The sequence below is a fragment of the Adiantum capillus-veneris genome, chromosome 7 (genome assembly GCF_014529385.1).
Source record: "Adiantum capillus-veneris isolate H3 chromosome 7, ASM1452938v2, whole genome shotgun sequence".
In the NCBI taxonomy this organism is placed as follows: Eukaryota; Viridiplantae; Streptophyta; class Polypodiopsida; order Polypodiales; family Pteridaceae; genus Adiantum; species Adiantum capillus-veneris.
Window position 1 is genome coordinate 117,984,180 of NC_140937.1, and position 18,840 is coordinate 118,003,019.

The 18,840-nt window shown below is 45.3% G+C and overlaps 1 protein-coding gene across 1 annotated transcript in view; it reads right to left on the reverse strand.

Annotated features, from left to right (window-relative positions):
• Nucleotides 1-18,840, reverse strand: part of LOC147454493 (uncharacterized) — a 92,490-nt gene that overhangs the window by 34,124 nt on the left and 39,526 nt on the right. The window lies entirely within an intron of this gene.

Below are 18,840 nucleotides of genomic sequence, written 5' to 3' on the forward strand. Positions count from 1 at the left end.
TGGGAGCACCTGAGGCCCCAGAACTGCTAGATCTATTCTGATGTCCACACAACTAATTAGATAATTCTTTTCTCGTAAATACATTAATTATTTACAAAGTCTGACATATTTACACCAACAAACTGCACAATAGTTGATTTACTAACAACCTGCTTGGTTAAACACACTTACAGAACGGTGCTTTACCTTGATAAGCTCTAAAATACACTCTATTTTCTTTGCACAAAGAAAATTTCTCTACTGGTTAAGAACTTGGAATGTGGACCACATTAACTACTACCCTGATGGATTATGAAAAAAGAGGAGAAACTCTCCTAGAATGAGTAAAACAGAATGTAAAACAGCTACATCTTACAAAGGGAGGAGGAAAGAGCCAAATAAGTGGCATTACTGCTAGCAAAGATCTTACTCCACCGTTAACCAATGTGTAATAGGACTTATTTTTCAAAGTTTTACCAATAACTTTTGTTTCAAGTAAAATTTAATCGTTTTGAAGTTTTTCCACAATTTAGGAGTTTATTCTGATTGTTTTCCTTCAGTTTCAAATTTTGACCAAGGGCATACTTTGAGAGCCACTTTTGAGGGTATTAAGGTCTGATTTTTGAAAAGTTTTGTATGTAGGAAACATAGCCCTAAACACAAGGAAAAATAGATTCCATCATTTTGATACTCGTTTCAGCCCATAGATAAAGAAAAAGGTGAAAAAATGTTGTTTTACACCATTTTTGTAGAAATTGCCAACTTACAAGTTGATTTTTGGAGAATCCAAGCAGGATGCAGCATTTTCGCGTCAGAGGATTGTCGAAGAGCGCGACAAGACGAACAATTTCATGTGAAACGGGCAGATTCGAAGCCGTTTGGGAGCTACAAGCCGTTAAAAATGGCCAAAATTGTACGACTTTTTTTTGTAAAAAGTTTTCTAATTTTTCTAAATTCGCTAATACGGGATATTTTTAGTGCCATTTTTTTTGTTCCTGTGCACGACGCCTCTTTTCAACCCTACTTTTGCCCAACTTTGCTAAAGACAAGAGTTCGGGTGCAAAAATAGCCGCTTTTCTGCTAGCTATTCGAGGAGACGGACTCTATCATCAAAAGAGGCTGCGCGATTGTGATTGTGACTGTGATTGAAAGTGCGATCGTGGTTGTGATTGCGAGTGTGTGTGAGACTGTACGCTTCAAAGGAATTGTCCAATTCGTCTTCATCTTCTTCTGACAACTCGAACAGCTCATCCTCTTCTGACTTGAGTGATGAGGACAAAAAGGGCAAGAAATGATGAAAGGACCATACGTTTTATTCAAAAAAGGAAGCACTTTTACAGAGCTAATCAGTATGATTTTCTGGACGACAAGGGCAAATGTAACAAACTTGGACACTCCAAGTCAAGATTCTACCGCGACACAGCAGAGATTCACTTCAAACAGTTCACAATTCACAATTGATTCGACACGGCCCGGTGTAACAAACTGTTGACGTGTCAAAGCCTAAAGAATGGAGCCAACTTACAGATGTGGCCGAGGGGCCTAAACCCTAAGAAGAACAAGTAACAGAAGAATCACAAAGTGATGACGTGGTTGCCCAAGAGCAGAAACCCTAACCCTAATTTCTACCAAAAACCCTAAAACTTGCAAACTCTAATTCTGGAAACCCTAACCCTAAAACCTGAAAACCCTAATTCTGGAAACCCTAACCCTAGAACCTGCAAACCCTAATTTTGCTGCCAAAAACCCTAACCCTAACCCTAAGGGCAGCAGGGAGATTTCCAAAAATTGCGCTGGCTGATGACGTGGCAGGCTGTACGGATTTCCGTGATTTACGCTGGCAGCTTTTGGCATTGCTTTTTGGACCAGAAGCTTTTGAGTTTGAAAGCTTTTCATGTAGGACTGCTTTTTAGGCCAAGGGCCTTTAAATATGAGGCTAGGGCTCATTCTCTGGCATGCTTCCTGGTGAAGGTGCAGAGTTTGGAGTACCGGCTTGTACTATGTTGATGCAATATAAAGAAATACCAAAAGGGGCGCCAAGGTTTGGGGCCAATACTCTCTGGGGTGAAATTCCGCCACTCCGTGTCTCTCTCTCTCTCTCTCTCTCTCTCTCTCTCTCTCTCTCTCTCTCTTTCAGTTCAATTGTTATTGAAGTGCTAAAAGTCTGTTCAGTCTGTTCTTTTCTATTGGCACGTGGTGCCCGTCTTGTGACAGTGGTATCAGAGCATCAGGCGTGTGCTTTTCTGAAAGCATACCAGTCCTACAAAAGAACAGACAGAGCTAATGGAATTTTATTTGAGGCATCAGAACCCGGACTTATTAGCCACTCTCACCCTTACTTCATCTAGCATCGGGCGCGCTCATGTCTTACAGGGCATAAGTCATTAAGATCACTTGCAAAAGAAGGATCCAAGATTTGTTTCGAGTCACTGTTTTTCTCAGAGGCGGTGCCATGCAGATGTTGATACCTACCAAGCAGCATACTCAAAATACTTGGCAAGCTTTCAAGAAAAATTTTTGTCCGAAGTTATACGGTTTCTGACATCTTCCTTTGGAGTGCAACTTCTGGCAAAGTGGGATATCCTGAAATGCTTGCCATGGAAACCCTAGCAGATTATATCTTGAAATTTCTCGACATCTCTAAGTAGATGTCTCTTCACGAACAGATGACCTTGGAGGTTTAGTGCGATTGCTATCTTGGGAATACCATCAACGCCAAAGCAACATTGTTTGTCCAAGAGCTAACGGACCATGCTGTGCTTGCCTCGGCTACGACCTCATGGAAGGAACCTAACCCTAATTTTTGGTGCAGGTTTCAAAGATGGAAAGTCAGTCGACTCTTTGAGCTCGACCAATGTCGAGATTGCTTTTTAAGTTTGAGTTCTGTTTGATCTTGTTTGATGATCCTGTTTGGAATTTGTTTGAAATGGATGATATCTATTTTGAACCTGTTTTGGTGCCGATTTGAATTGTTTGACTCTGTTTTGATATTGGTTTCAATGATTGGTGATTTTACTCCCAGGTGGAGAAGTAAGAAACATTGTTTGGTATTGTTTGAACCTCGGAACGACGCAGGCCGATACCTGGGGAGCGTTTCATTGTATGTTTGAAAACCTCGGAACGACACAGGCTGATGCCTGGGGAGCATCTCGTTGTATGTTTGAAAACCTCCGAACAACGCAAGCCGATGCCTGGGGAGCGTTTGGTTGTATGCTTATAGAATAATTGTTATTGTAACTCCCGGCCCGGACATGGATGGTTATACGGGAGGAGTATTAAGAAGTCTGAGTAGTGGTTACTCTCAGCACCTCCAAACGACGCAGACTGCGGTCTGGGGGGCGTTTGGTTCTAAAAGGCCTCTATATCTCCCGGCCCGGACCTTTTTAGGTTATGCGGGAGGAGTGATGAGGGAATCGTTGAATATCTCCCGGCCTAGACCTTGTTAAGTTATGCAGGAGGAGTGTTCATCGACGGCTTTATGTTTCTATGTCTTGTAACATGCATATGTGAGCATTTGTGTTGCATTGTGACGTGCCAACCACTGAATATTCCTAATTGGATGAGATTGCCTGGGTATGTAATTTTAGTGCATCAAGAACCACTGGAAGATCAGTATGGTCTGGGTGTGATGGCTATTTTTACTACGCCGGAATATCAAGAGTTCCGATCTGGACGAAAGGAGAAGCTAACTCCTTGATCAAAACAGCCGAAAGGAGAAGCTAACTCCTTGATCAAAACAACCGAAAGGAGAAGCTAACTTCTTGATCAAAACACCCGAAAGGAGAAGCTAACTTCTTGATCAAAACACCCGAAAGGAGAAGCTAACTCCTTGATCAAAAGAGCAGAAAGGAGAAGCTAACTCCTTAATAAAAAGAGCAAACTGATTGTCCCTCGACCCTCTGAACTTTTTGAGCTAACTTGAGTTGTTTTGCAGATATGCTGTAATCGCGAACGATTACTCTCTTTCAAGAAGGGGAGATGTAACAAACTGCTGACATGTCAAAGCCTAAAGAACGGAGCCAACTTACAAATGTGACCAAGGGGCCTAAACCCTAAGAAGAATAAGTAACAGAAGAATCACAAAGTGATGACGTGGTTGCCCGAGAGCAGAAACCCTAACCCTATTTCTGCCAAAAACCCTAAAACCTGCAAACCCTAATTCTAGAAACCCTAACCCTAAAACCTGCAAACCCTAATTCTGCTACCAAAAACCCTAAAATTGCAAAAACCCTAACCCTAACCCTAACCCTAAGGGCAGCAAGGAGATTTCCAAAAATTGCGCTGGCTGATGACGTGGCAGGCTGTACGGATTTCCGTGATTTACGCTGGCAGCTTTTGGCATTGCTTTTTGGACCAGAAGCTTTTGAGTTTGAAAGCTTTTCATGTAAACTGCTTTTAGGCCAAGGGCCTTTAAATATGAGGCTAGGGCTCATTCTCTGGCATGCTTCCTGGCGAAGGTGCAGAGTCTGGAGTACCGGCTTGTACTATGTTGATGCAATATAAAGAAATACCGAAAGGGGCGCCAAGGTTTGGGGCCAATACTCTCTGGGGTGAAATTCCGCCACTTCGTGTCGCATGCGCTCTCTCTCTCTCTCTCTCTCTCTCTCTCTCTCTCTCTCTCTCTCTCTCTCTCTCTCTCTCTCTCTCTCTCTCTCTCTCTCTCTCTCTCTCTCTTTCAGTTCAGTTGTTATTGAAGTACTAAAAGTCTTTACAGTCTGTTCTTTTCTATTGGCACGTGTGCCCGTCTTGTGACACCCGGTGGAGTTTCGTGCCTAGAGATATTGGCCCCAAAGACGGGTGCCCCTTTCGGTATTTCTTTTTGTATTAATCTAAGTTCAAAGTACATGGGAGTAGGGAGGCGCTCACTCACAAACTCTACGTCCAAATGCTCTGAGTTGTGAGGGCCCTGTCCACTTATTTATAAGTTTACAAGGGATGCCCAAAAAGCAGAGCCCCAAAAGCGGTCAATTTTAAAAGCCTCTTAAATAAAGCAACTGGCCCAAAACCTTTCCAAAAATCAACCAGCATAAATCTGGTATTTCCGTACAGCAGCGCAAAACGCGGAATTCCGTACAGCTTTGCCATGTCACCATTGCAGCGCAAAAAGCGGGACTGCCGTACTGTTTGTCAACGGAATTTTCGAGACTGCCACGTCCGCTTGTCCCCGCATTTTTCGGTGCTGCCAGCCAAGGTATGTGTGTGTATGCTCTGCTACCCCATGTCCTGGGCCATGCCACGTCACCAGTTTGTGACAGCAAAAAGGTCAAGGAATTCAAAGAGGGTGGACAGGCGGTAAAATTTGAATACTTTTCAGGGTTTCGAGATGCTCCAAAGGCTTTAGCCTTTATTCAACAGCTTGACATCGCATATTCTAGAGACCGCTATACAAAGCACTCCAAGATTAGACGAGCAACATCCTTTTTGAAAGGCAATGGACGGACATGGTGGTCCACTCTCTTGGTAAGAAAAGAAGCACCGACAAAGTGACTGAAATTTAAGAAACTCTTTATTTCTTCATGGCTCACTCAAGAATACGAACGAGACGTGATTACTGACTAGAATCATATTCGGGTGGCCAAGGCAGTATCTTTGGATACTTACTGTGAGAGATTTTGGGATACTTTTCTACCTGCTTCATCCTTCAAGAAGATCACTTTTAAGGAGCAAATTGAGCAGTTTTGTTGTGGACTTCCCAAAGAAATTCGAGACTATTGTCTTGAGAAGAAGTCGGAGTCCATACAACAATTGATGGGACATGCTAAGCGGGGATTTGCTATGCATTCGGGTTACTTGACTTACCCACCAAATGAACCTTGAACAAGTCAAAACAGAAGCAGACGACAGAGAGAGACACGATCTTAACTGACAGAAGAACAGAGAGACGAATATTTCAAAGCACGAAAATGTTTTGAATGTAGAGAACAAGGACATATCTCTCCACGGTGCCCCAAAAAGGCACAAGAATAAGGATGACTGACAGATTGAAAATACAGCGGGGCAAGGAGAAACTCATACCAGAATAGATATTAGATAGAAAATTATGGATGAACTAGCATTATTTTGCTTTATGAATTTATAAACGAAATAGGATGACTTTGATTTATATACAAAACTAATGTTTTATGAAAAAACCTGCTATTTGTGAACAAATAACAGAATTGACAATGAGATAATGATGATTTTGGAGCAATGATAGCTCCCGAATGAACATGATAACGAATCATGAATTTTGAATCACGAATGATTCAATGGAGCTATCGTGCGCATCAAGAGTTCTTGCAGGATGAGATGGCCGTACAGCTAGAACTAAATGATTGAACCACTCTGTTCAATATGAACTCAATGTATGATTGATGGATTGGGATCCCCGGAAATGATTACTCACACACGACAATGCTCGAGTGCAGATTGAATGATTGACCAAATGACTGCAGCAATTCGGTCTCGGAAATCTATAGACATGATCGCAATATGGATTAGTCAATCCAACATCAGTAAGATCTGGGATAGATCTAGATGCGATTGTTAAATACGTTGCCAGGAATCATGGTCCTAGATCAGAACGAAATCCATGGACGTGATCGCAATATGGGATTAGTTAAATTGACATCAGTGAGGTCCGGTGCGGATCTAGATGCGATTGCTAAGTACGTTGCCAAGAATCACGGTCCTAGATTCTATGTGATGTGCTCTGAATGTGATCTAACTGTGATCTAATTGTGATGTGATGTGATTGTTTTCTGTTTACAAGTGCTAGATTTGTGTCGTCTAGTGCGTCGGTACTTAGAGTCGGTGTTTACTGAACTAATTTATGGCCTATGTCTAATTTTGCTGGCATAATCGAGGGCGATTACAATTCTTTCAAGAGGGGGGTATGTCACAAACAGATGACATGGGATGACTACCCGGGTAGAGAGTATAGACAGAGGCTGGATGTGGCATGCTAATGTGGCAGCCTGTACGGCCTTCCACATTTCGTGATGACAGCTAATGACGTGGCAGCCTATACTGCCTTCCGCAATTCGTGTTGACAACTGAATAGACTGTACGGATTTTCCGCATATTGCGTTGGCTGCTTTTGCTGGCAGATTTTTGACCAATTGCCTTTGGGATTATTTGCTTTTATGTTTGGAAGCTTTTGGGGCTCTGCTTTTGGGCATCCCTTGTAATAATAAATAAGCCCAAGGGGCCTCACTCGCATCTGGACACAAATCTTGAGAGCGGAGGACCCCTTCGGGTGTTGTACTTTGCTCAAGCTTTAATATAATAAAGAAATACCAAAAGGGGCACCAAGTTTTGGGGCCAATACCTCTAGGCACAAAACTATGCAGGGCCGTGTTGACTCAAGTTTTGAAGTTGTGAATTATTTTTAGTTATTCTCTCATGTGTCGTGCCGGATTCTTGGGTTGGGGTATCCAAGCCTGTGACACGCACGCCTCCAAAATCTTTTGCTCAGGTACAAACCAAAGGTGCTTCGACTTGCCCGACAGTTGGGGCAAACAAAGGCAAAGGGAAACAATCACAATTGTCTGCACTTCCAGCTTCTCCAAATGTTAAAGACAAAGGGAAAGAACAGGTTTCAACCTTTCAGGCTTGGATAGTGCCCAAGAAAACCGTTAAAGCCTGTATTCCTACATCTTCTCGCAACTATGTGTCCCCTTTGAAGAATGTTGCTCACAAAAAACTCCCTTGTACTGACAACACTTCTTTGGCTGAGGCCTGGGACAAGGTTGTTCGCTCCTACAATGAAGTAGTTATGGGCGAAGCCTGTTCATCACAAGATACCCTTATTTTTAGTCCTCCTGGTCCAGGTTTTGATGCATCTCCTCATGTGCCTACAGCTACTTATATCCCCTTTTTTTCCGTTTCCTCGCCTACTGTATACACCATATAGAATGCATAGTTCTTTGAATTGCATCTCCTATAATGTCCGTGGGTTATGCAATCACGACAAGTGGCGGCTTACCTGGCACTATGTACATACATGGAAAGCGGACATAGTGATTCTTCAAGAACATAACCAGTATCAATTTGCAGGGCAAACTTCTTACTTTGCAGGCTATTCGATAGCCTATGCAATATCAGCTGGCTATTCTGGAGTGCTTATGCTTGTTCGACATGAGCTCTTCCCAACCTTGGTCTTTAATGACCCGGTTGGACAATGGATGGTCATCCAATGTAAATGGGGAAGTCTTTGAGTTTGGCGGATTATATGCATACACAGCTTCTGTTGATAGGGCACAGTTGTGAAGTGTCGTCTCTCAATATTGTTGGCGTTCTAATGCATTTCTCTGTGGGGATTTTAATAATGCACCAAACCTTGCAGATAATACTACTGGGCACTCTCAAATGCTTCATATGGAACGACAATCATAGGATCAGTTTATGTTGACATGTAATGGGTTGGATTTCTGGCCCCTTTTGCATGAGAATGATCCAGAATTCACTTTTCAACATAACGCTCGATCTATGTATCGCGCTCGACTGGATCGTTGGTATCTTTTTCATATGCAGCAATATGATGACTTTGTATGTGAGATGAGGATTGATTATGCTATGTGTCTCTCGGATCATTTCCCGCATGCATGTAACTCCATTTTGGTTCCTTTTCTATCAACGACTCCCTACCCAGGAAGAGACTTTTGCATGTCAATGATGTCAAACATGAGATTTTTTGCACTATGATTATGAATATCATCCCACCTTTGACCTCTCATATGCACATCGATATGGACACAGCTTGGTTTCGGTTTGTTATGCATGTTCAATGTGTTATCCAAGATTATGGTAGGTATCATTACAGCAAGATCTTTGAGACTCCTCCTCCCACGCAAGAAGCCCGCCAAGCGCGTCACTTGTTTTTATCGCATGTTACTCCCATGCTTTCGATGCAACAGGCTCAAGACTTGGAAGTTGTTTTCACTGAGTTGGAAGTGTACGCCAGCTTGCTTGATTTGGAGCAGTGGAAAGCTCCTGGTTGGGATGGTCTTTCTATGGAGTTTTTCTTGTCTTTTTGGGATTATTTAAAGCTATCACAATTATTGATCATGATGAATACGGCGGGAGCAGCGGGACTTGCCCTCCTCTTGGAAAGAAGGCTTGCTCAAGTTGATATGTGAAAAATTTTCTCATTGGAGGCCTGTTACACTCATGCCGTGGTATATAAATTGATGGTCAAAATGCTTGTTAACCGACTCAAGCGTTTTTCGCATGAAGGCTTGCATCAATCTCAATACGGTTTCATTCCTCGACGTCAAATTACTGATAACCTCGCCAATGTCATCATTGGAATGGAATATGCAAAATACACTCGACAGAATGTCTTGGTTATGCAAGTTGACATTGAAAAGGCATTTGACACTGTTCTTTGGGATTACATTGCCGATACCATGCAACACTTGGGATTTGGGCCTAGACTATCTCGTGTCATATTTTTCTCGTATGCACACAACACTTTTGCAGGTCTGCTCTCTCTCTCTCTCTCTCTCTCTCTCTCTCTCTCTCTCTCTCTCTCTCTCTCTCTCTCCCCACCTTTGTCGGACCCACCAGAGCCATGCCCTGAGACATGTACTTTCTTTACTGCTGAGAGGGTGAGGAAAACCATTGAAAGGATGAAGACAGGGAGCGCACATGATCATGATGGCCCGGTAGAAGAGCACTTCAATGCTAGAGATATGCTTGCAGAGCTTCTTGCTATGATGTTTAATCGAGCCCTGCATGAGGGTTTTTCTGAGACTTGGAGTATGTCCACGATTGTGCCTATTTTCAAGGCAGGAGATCCCACAGTTCCCGAGAATTATCACACCATCATGGTTGGTCACACACTGGCTAGGCTATATGCATCTATTCTTGAGCAGGAGCTGAGTAGATGGGCAGAGAGAGAGGGCATACGAGCATCAAGACAGGCAAGTTTCAGAAGAGGTTTCTCCACTCTTGACTGGATTCTAACACTCCGAGCTATTATTGAGGAGGACAGACACCACGGCAGGAGGATCTATTGTAGCTTTGTGGATTTCCCCAAAGCTTTTGACACAATGCCGAAAGCCAGACTTATGCGCAGACTACGCGGCATGGGTGTACCCATTGAGCTGATATGGGGGATTTTGGCTTTATATAGGACCAGTGGTGGGGCCGGTACGCACTACCGAGGGTATGTCTGACATGGTCCACTCCACTATTGGGGTGAAGCAAGGATGCCCACTATCTCCGACTCTTTTTGGGATGTATGTGGATGAGTTTTCGGACTATGTAGAGCGAGAGGGAGACAAAGGTGCTCAGCTTGTAGGGACATGGATCCGTTGTTATATGTTGATGATATTGTTTTGATTTCTGACTCTCCAGAGGGGATGCAACATCATTTAGATGCTTTGCACATATTTGCTCATGATAGTGGATTGTCTGTTAACCTTGGGAAAACCAAGGTTATGGTATTCAATACCACATCACAGTGGGTCCGGAGGTCAGCACCCACATTTACATATGGCCAGGAGACAATGGAGTACACAGATACATACAGCTATCTTGGGGTGGTATTCAGTGGACTGGTGTTTTCATTGAGGAGAGCAGTAGAGACTAGACTGACAAGAGCTTATGCAACCTTGGAAGGATTGGAGAGGATGTGTTTGCAGGTTTAGTTTCAGGAACCGCGAACAAAGCTCTGGCTTTTTGACACTCTAGTGGCTTCAACTATGCTTTACTAAGTTCAGATATAGGGACCCTCACTAGACCACCATGGCAGATCTGGCAGCATGGATGGATGGAGATGTATGGAGAGGCCTTTGGTGTCTATGATTCTCGGATGATTTGGGCTAAGGCCTTAATGCCACATGAGATTATCCGAGCCGAGCTAGCCGCTCCCCCTCTCGTGGTCGAGGCATTGACTAGATCAGTATCCTTTATACACAGCTTATGGGACCTCCCAAGAGACAGATATGCTCAGCTAGCTTTGGAGTCATCTCGACAGCTAGCGCTACAGGAAGATAAAGCATGTTGGTATGGATAGATGGCGTCATGGTTTCAGTCACATGGTTTCAGCATGGATAGATTGCCCCCGTTTTAGTACTCCTTGGATGCACCCTCCCTGTCTCTTACACGGACAAAGATCACCAGATTCATACGTCAGGATCTGATTCAGTCGGATACCAGGAGCACATGGATACACCCGACATAGGAGTGGGCACGAAGATGGCTTTCTATAGAGAGCAACTTCTCCAACTCACAGAGGACGGTTTTGTGATAGGCCTGCATACATGGATACACTTATCTCATGGGATACGGTGTGCTATTGGGCAGATATGCACATCCTCACATCAGCTTCAGATTGAGACTGGCCGATTTCGAGGAGTACCAGCAGAGGCCAAGATATGTCACTTATGTCGCCTAGAGCCAAAGACAAAGCTGCACTACACATGTCGTTGCCCCGTGTACTATGAGATACGAGGCTGCTTCCACTGTCTATTCAGAGAGGGTTTTGGACCATTTTCTAGAGTCATGAGATATGAAGATCAAAGATATCTTGGATTCTTTCTACTAGAGTTGCGCAAACATAGAAAGAGAGCTTCTAAGGACATCAGGGGAGAGCCAATCTCAGAGACAAATCATAGACTTCTTTACACCAGCCAGAGGAGCAGTCATCACAGCACATCTCAGATCCCACCCACACCAGAGGTACGCTGATTGATTGAGCCATTGCGCTAGGTAGATCCAGGCACCCACGACCACAAGGGGCCTCACATCATCGACAGAGGTTGCAGCAGAGGATCCAGTCCACTCTAGCTCGACATGCGAGATGCCCAGTCAGAGTATTGACCATGGAGGATATTGATGAGATTCGATAGCGACCGATGAGGGATCTCGTCTTAGCCGCCTACCTTTGCTGGTCTGCATTTCATTTGTATCACTTGTGATCTGTATCCCTCTTTGTATCAGCTTACCCATTATATCGGCCCTCACCCCACCACCCTTCCCTCCCTTATTTCGTTTCAGTTTTAGTTTTTCAGTTCTTTGTACTTTCTGTACTCAAACATTGTATCAGATTCACCGATTGTAACTTTTTGGTCTAATAGGTCATTCTAGCCTTTTGAAGACGTTAATATAACAATTCATATCTCTCTCTCTCTCTCTCTCTCTCTCTCTCTCTCTCTCTCTCTCTCTCTCTCTCTCTCTCTCTCTCTCTCTCTCTGTGTGTGTGTGTGTGTGTGCAATAGGGCCCCTGCACTAACTGCCCGCCCAGGGCGAGAGAAGCCCTATGGGGGGCCGTTCAGATACAGCCCCGCCCTTCTGCTCAAGCCGAAAACGGCCCCTCTACTCAGCCCTTCTGCCTGCCTACAAACCTGTCAGCCTACAGACCCAACCCCTCTACCCGCCTCCAAACCTGCACCTTTAACTCGAATTTTTAGGCCTCTTGTGTTGCTCGTAGCATTGTAGGCCACTCACATTGGTTGTGTCCCTTGTCACAACCAAGATGGTGCAACCCTCCAGATCCGAGCCTCTAAGTCACTAGACCTCAAACAGTTATTTGAACTCCAGCCAGTCAAACCTTTGAAGGTTTGAGAAATCACCAACAAGCCCGTTCAGACTCTGTTCATTTTGGAAAGGTAGTAAAGGAAGCCACAATATCTTCCTTTGACACCCCGATCCCAAGCAAGAGCTTCCTCGCAGTGGTTGTTGCATCAAGAAAGGATCCCATTGGACCCCAAGAAGCAAGGATTACCGCCCTCGAAGCTCAGATTCAGGAACTCATTGGAGAGAATGAGAAACTCAAGCAACGCTTGCTTAAGCTAGAGGAGACGAAGGAAGTAGACAGCCAAACTCTACTCGCAAAAGCCCAAGGTGTTGAAGCCTCCCTTACCAAGACCGTTAAAGCAATGAAGGGAGTCCATGAAGCGACACACGGGAAGATTGACACCAAGATACATGCAATTTTACAACAATGCAGACTACAAGAATCCCTTGGTCTTAAGGTCGGGAATGGAGGACTTCACTCACCATGGTGCACCAGCGAGGACACTCTCGAAGAAGCAATCGCCAAACTCAATGACATTCTTTAAACTGTCAACATCAAGCGTGAAACCATTTCTTGGATCAACTACACACACACGCATGTGCCATGCGGCAGTGTATCCTCACCTTCAAGGACAGAGAAGAACGGAAGAATCTAATACGCCAATCCCGCCTCCTCAAGGGGAAAAACGTTTTGGATCGTCGAAGAATTGACCACAAACCAACTCAAAGCTAAAGCAAGCGAGCTCAAGAAGGTACATGAAGCCAACCGAGGTGGTAAAGCCATCATCCAGGAGTTTCAAAATCCCAAATCGGGTATCCCCACAGCTAACTCCCCCTAGGTTTTGTTTTCCCCCTTTCTTTTTACCCTCCCAATGGACCCTCAGTCCTTAACTGACATGTATCGTCATCTTCTGCTTAGTCAAAACCGTTGTAATGTTTGTTTTTGGTCCCATGGGTCTTATCTAACCTCCGTGGACAATAATTCTCTCTCTCTCTCTCTCTCTCTCTCTCTCTCTCTCTCTCTCTCTCTCTCTCTCTCTCTCTCTCTCTCGTAGCCTGCTGCACACCCCTCGCATAGCCTGCTGCACCCCCCTCACGTAGCCTGCACCCACTCCCCCCCGCCTGCTGCTGTGACAGCACGCACAAATTTCCCCCACCCACCCCCCGCCTGCTGCTGTGACAGCACGCACAAATTTCCCCCACCCACCCCCCGCCCACATGCTGCTGTGACAGCGCGCACAAATTCCCCCCACCCCCCCCCCACCTGCTACTGTGACAGCGCGCACAAATTCCCCCACCCCCCGCCCACCTACTGCTGTGACAACGCGCCCGCAGATACATACATTTCCCCTCAACCCACAGGTACATACACCCAGCAAAATTCAAAATCCAGGAGGAATTCCCACAGGAATTTTCAGTCTCGGCTTTTCTGGATTTTCCGAATTTTCGCATTCTCAAAATCCTGTATTTTCAGACCTGCAGGGATTTATTTGCAAGGAATTTGGAAACTGCAGAACTCACAGATATTGCAAGTTGACACGTACAGAAAGCAAATATATGCCATGTAGGCTGAATGTGGAAACACATGTATGCATAATGCGGTGCGTATAGGTTGCTCTCTCCTCTCTCTTAGAAAGTGAAACAAATAAGGCAAGACAGATGGCGGCGCACTACATGGTCACAAGCAAGAGGATGACAGCCATTGAAAAGGAGTTGAAAGAATGCAAAGCCCACATGGATGAGTGGAAGAAAGAGAAGAATTTAATTCTTGAATGGAAAAAGAGGGAGGAACAGGCGAGGGAACTAGAACGCAAGGAGTTCCGGGATGAAATTCAAGCTTTAAAAAGTAGCATCTCAGCCCTTCGGAAGGAACTCGACGAAACCAAAGAGGGAAGACGCCTTGAAGATGGAGAAATTCAGCCATCAATGATTGACGAGCTGAATAGTATACGAGCACAAGTCAAAGAAATAAAGGAGGAAGGAGAAATGAAGACCTCGTGGGTGGAGGTTCTCTCCAAAACGCAAAAGAAAATGGATGAGGCTGAAAAATGGATTGAAGTTGTCAAGAAGGGAAAGTGCAAGGAAATTCCGACTACACCCGACATCATCAACAAAACACTAGAAGAGGAACAACGAACAAGGGTACGCGCTCTACACGTGAGAGTGACCGGCCTAAAAGATTCAGATAAGGTGGACCAAGAGGTGAAGAGCCTCATGTCCATGATGGGGGTGGAGAAACCCTCGCACACACAAGCTTGGAGAGTGGGCAAGAAGAGTGAAGGTAATGGGGAGAGTTCAAAAAAACGGGCTCTCATTTTGCGCTTTCCCTCCATGGAAGAAAAGAAAGACTTTTTAAAGAAGAGGCCAACCCTCAAGAAAACAGGTATCTTTTTAGGAGATGATCTTACGCTCTCACAGCTTGCACATATGAGAGAGGTCATGCCAGAGATTATAGCAGCAAGGGAGAAGGGAAAGTTAGCTTTCTACAGAAATGGACGAGTAGTGATTACAGAGCACCGCTCTACATGACGGTGCGAGACCTCTGGGACCACTCTTAGGATGGCGGTTTGGAACTGTAATGGTTCATATAGACTTGATGTGGGGGCCTTTGAGGACAGCTTCAGAGACAGAGACATTGTTTTCTACTCAGAGACTCATCAGGCTCCAGGACAGTTGATGCCGCATATATCAGGATACAAATGGGAGACAGCTTGCAGGACATGCACCAGAACTGCGCATGGGACTAGAGGATCAGGAGATGTAGCAGTTCTTTTCAGAGAGGAGCTCCAACCACTACTGCACATAGTTCAGAGAGATGATCAGGCCAGATACTTGTGGGTGAGGCTGAGGGCAGAGACTGGACGTTTCTTGTACATCGCCATATGCTATTTTCCTCCCAGCACTTCAGTATATGCTTCACCCAGAGGACAGTCTCCTTACTCTGTACTTGATGATGATATCTGGGAGTTCTCCAGAGATGGAGACATCATACTCCTGGGGGATTTCAATGCCCGTACAGGCAGCTCACAGACAGTCTTCTATGACACATCAGAGGAGATGCTTAGAGAGCTAGAGCCAGAGGAGATGGGACTTGAGAGATGCTCATACGACATAGAGCATACAGAGTATGGGAGATACCTGAGAGAGATGACGACTACTCACAGTTTAGCCATACTAAATGGCTTAACGTACTTTCCCATTGTCTAAAGGTTTTACTTGTTTTCCACACAGACATGGGTCCAACACTGTAGACTATGTTCTGACACATCCGAGCTTTATCTCTCACATTCAGGATTTCACAGTGGGGCCCAGGCCTGTTGGGATAGCAGTAGATCATGCACTTTTAATATTATCAGTCTCCTTTGAGTACAATACATCTCACGCCTCACGGGGTGATAGACATCCACGCTATACTTTTACACCAGAGACTGACTCAGTCTATGTAGAGGCGATACATAGGCTTTTATGCACATTAGAGCCAGTATACACAGTGGAGGAGATCACATCTATGCTGACAGTGACATTACATGGGGCAGCGACAGAGGCATACCCACACACTTAGCCTGGGCAGAGACGTCGTTCTAGGCACATGCCTAAGAACAGCTAGTATGATGAGGAGTGTCGACAGAGGAGAGCTCAGATACAACGGGAGCTTACATTGGGAGTGATCACCTATAGGCAGTCTCGCATTGCTACACAACGACTAGTGCGACGGAAGAAGCGAGCTTTCTTGGTCCAGATGGAACAAGATTTATATCAGCTCTTCCTTAGTAGAGATTCAGGAGAGGCTTGGCGTCTATTCCATGAGAAGTCTCCCCCACCAGTGATTACTTCTACAGAGATATGGGGGCAATATGCAGCATCTTTATACACTGTACCTGGACAACCACCACTACCAGACCCACCACAACCATGTCCGGCTACGAGCACCTTCTTTACCACTGAGATGGTAAAGGAGGCCATTGACAGGATGAACACCAGACGGGCACAGGATCATGAGGGTTTGGTAGCAGAGCACATTATACATGCTGGGGATTTGTTGGCAGAGATGCTTGCACGGCTATTCAACCGTGTCATGTGTGAGGGCTTCCCTGAGTCTTGGAGATTATCTACTATTGTACCTATCTTCAAGACAAGAGACCCCACAGTGCCGGGGAATTACCGTACTATCATGGTAGGACACACATTGGCACGGTTATATGCATCCATCCTCGAGCATAGGCTGAGCAGTTGGGCAGAGATTATGGGCATACGGGCACCTGGGCAGGCTGGTTTCAGAAGGGGTTTCTCCACACTAGATCATGTCTTTACACTCAGAGCTATCATTGAGGAGGGTCGAGCACATGGTAGACGGATATACTGCAGCTTTGTGGATTTCCGCAAAGCTTTTGACACAGTACCGAGGGCCAGATTGATGCACTGACTTATGGAATTGGGGGTACCCACAGAGCTGATGTGGGGGATTATGGCATTGTACAGTTCAGTGATGGGTCATGTACGCACATCAGAGGGGATATCTGACATAGTTCACTCCACTATCGGAGTGAAACAGGGATGCCCACTGTCCTCTACTTTATTTGGTATGTATGTTGATGGGGTCTCTGATTATATTGACAGAGGAGGAGATAGAGGTGCTCAGCTTGCAGGGACATGGATCCCTCTTTTATTGTATGCTGACGATATCGTGTTGATATCAGACTCGCCGGAGGGTATGCAGAGACATTTGGACGCATTGCATAGTTTTGCAGAGGATAGTGGATTGTCTGTCAACCTTGGTAAAACCAAGGTCATGGTATTTAATACCACGCCACAGTGGGTTAGGAGATCAGCACCTACTTTCACATATGGGCAGGACAGTATGGAGTACACTGATGCATACACATATCTTGGGGTGGTCTTTAGTGGACCGAGGTTCACACTGAAAGTGGCAGCAGACACTAGATTGACTCGTGCCTATGCAGCCCTAGGTGGTTTAGAGAGGATTTGTTCGCAGGTTCAGTTCCAGGAACCTCGAACAAAGCTCTGGCTTTTCGATACTTTGGTCGCTTCAGTTATGCACTACGGGGTTCAGGTTTGGGGACCGTCTATTGACAGTGCTGGATGGAGTAATATGGAGAGACCCCTGATATCTATGATTTCTAGGCTGATTAGAGCCAAGGCCTCAGTCCCACATGACATCATACGAGCGGAGCTGGCTGCCCCACCTATGGAGGTTGAGGCACTCACCAGATCAGTATCATTTGTACACAGCTTATGGGACACCACCAGGGACAGGTATGCCAGGCTTGCTCTTGAGTCATCCAGACAGCCGGCATTACAGGGAGATACATCATGTTGGTATGCACAGATGAGCTCATGGTTTCAGAGGCATGGTTTCAGCATGGACAGGCTGCCCCCTTTCCAGTATTCTCTTGATGCACCATCCTTGGCTCTTACACGGATGGAGACTACTATACTCATTCGGCAAGATCTTATCCAGCTTGATAGCAAGAGGACATGGATAGAGCCATCACGGGAGTTGGGTACGAAGAGGGTTTTCTATAGAGAGCATCTTCTTCAACTCACAACAGACGGATTTGTCACACGGCCCAGTTACATGGACACACATCTATCTCATGGGTTACGATGTGCCATAGGCCAGATTCGCACATCTTCACACCAGCTTGGGATTGAGACAGGTAGATTCAGAGGCATACCAGCAGACAGTAGGATATGTCAGTTATGCCATGCAGAGCCAGAGACAGAGTTTCACTACATATGTCGCTGCACAGTCTACTATGAGATACGGGGACGCTTTCATTGTCTATTCAGAGATGGTTTTGACTCTTTAGATAGAGTCATGAGATATCAGGATCAAAGATGTCTCGAATTATTCCTACTTGAGATTCAGAGACATAGAGACGCTCTATTGAATGGGCAAAGACAGAGACAGTCGCAGAGACACATCTCAGATTTCTTCAGTCTGAGTACCACAAAGGCAGAGGGGACACCACCACCACAAAGCTCGGTTCCCACCCATACACACACCAGCGGTACTCTCATTGATCGAGCTATAGAGTTAGGGAGATCGAGACGACCGCGACTGAGGAGGGGAGCCACGCAGCACCGGTGGAGATTGCGGCAAAGGATCCATAGGATTCTAGCACGACACCCAGAGTGTCGATCAGGATAGGCTTCATGCTACTGCTATATTGTATCATGGTGACACTTATCCCCACTTTATACCCTTATGGCATGATACCATTGCTCAGCCTACCAGCCACCCATAGGAGTCGGTAGCACTCCTATCAGTTCTTTGTTTGTACCCAGACTTGGTACTAGACTCATCATTGTAATCAGTTGGTCTCATAGGTCATT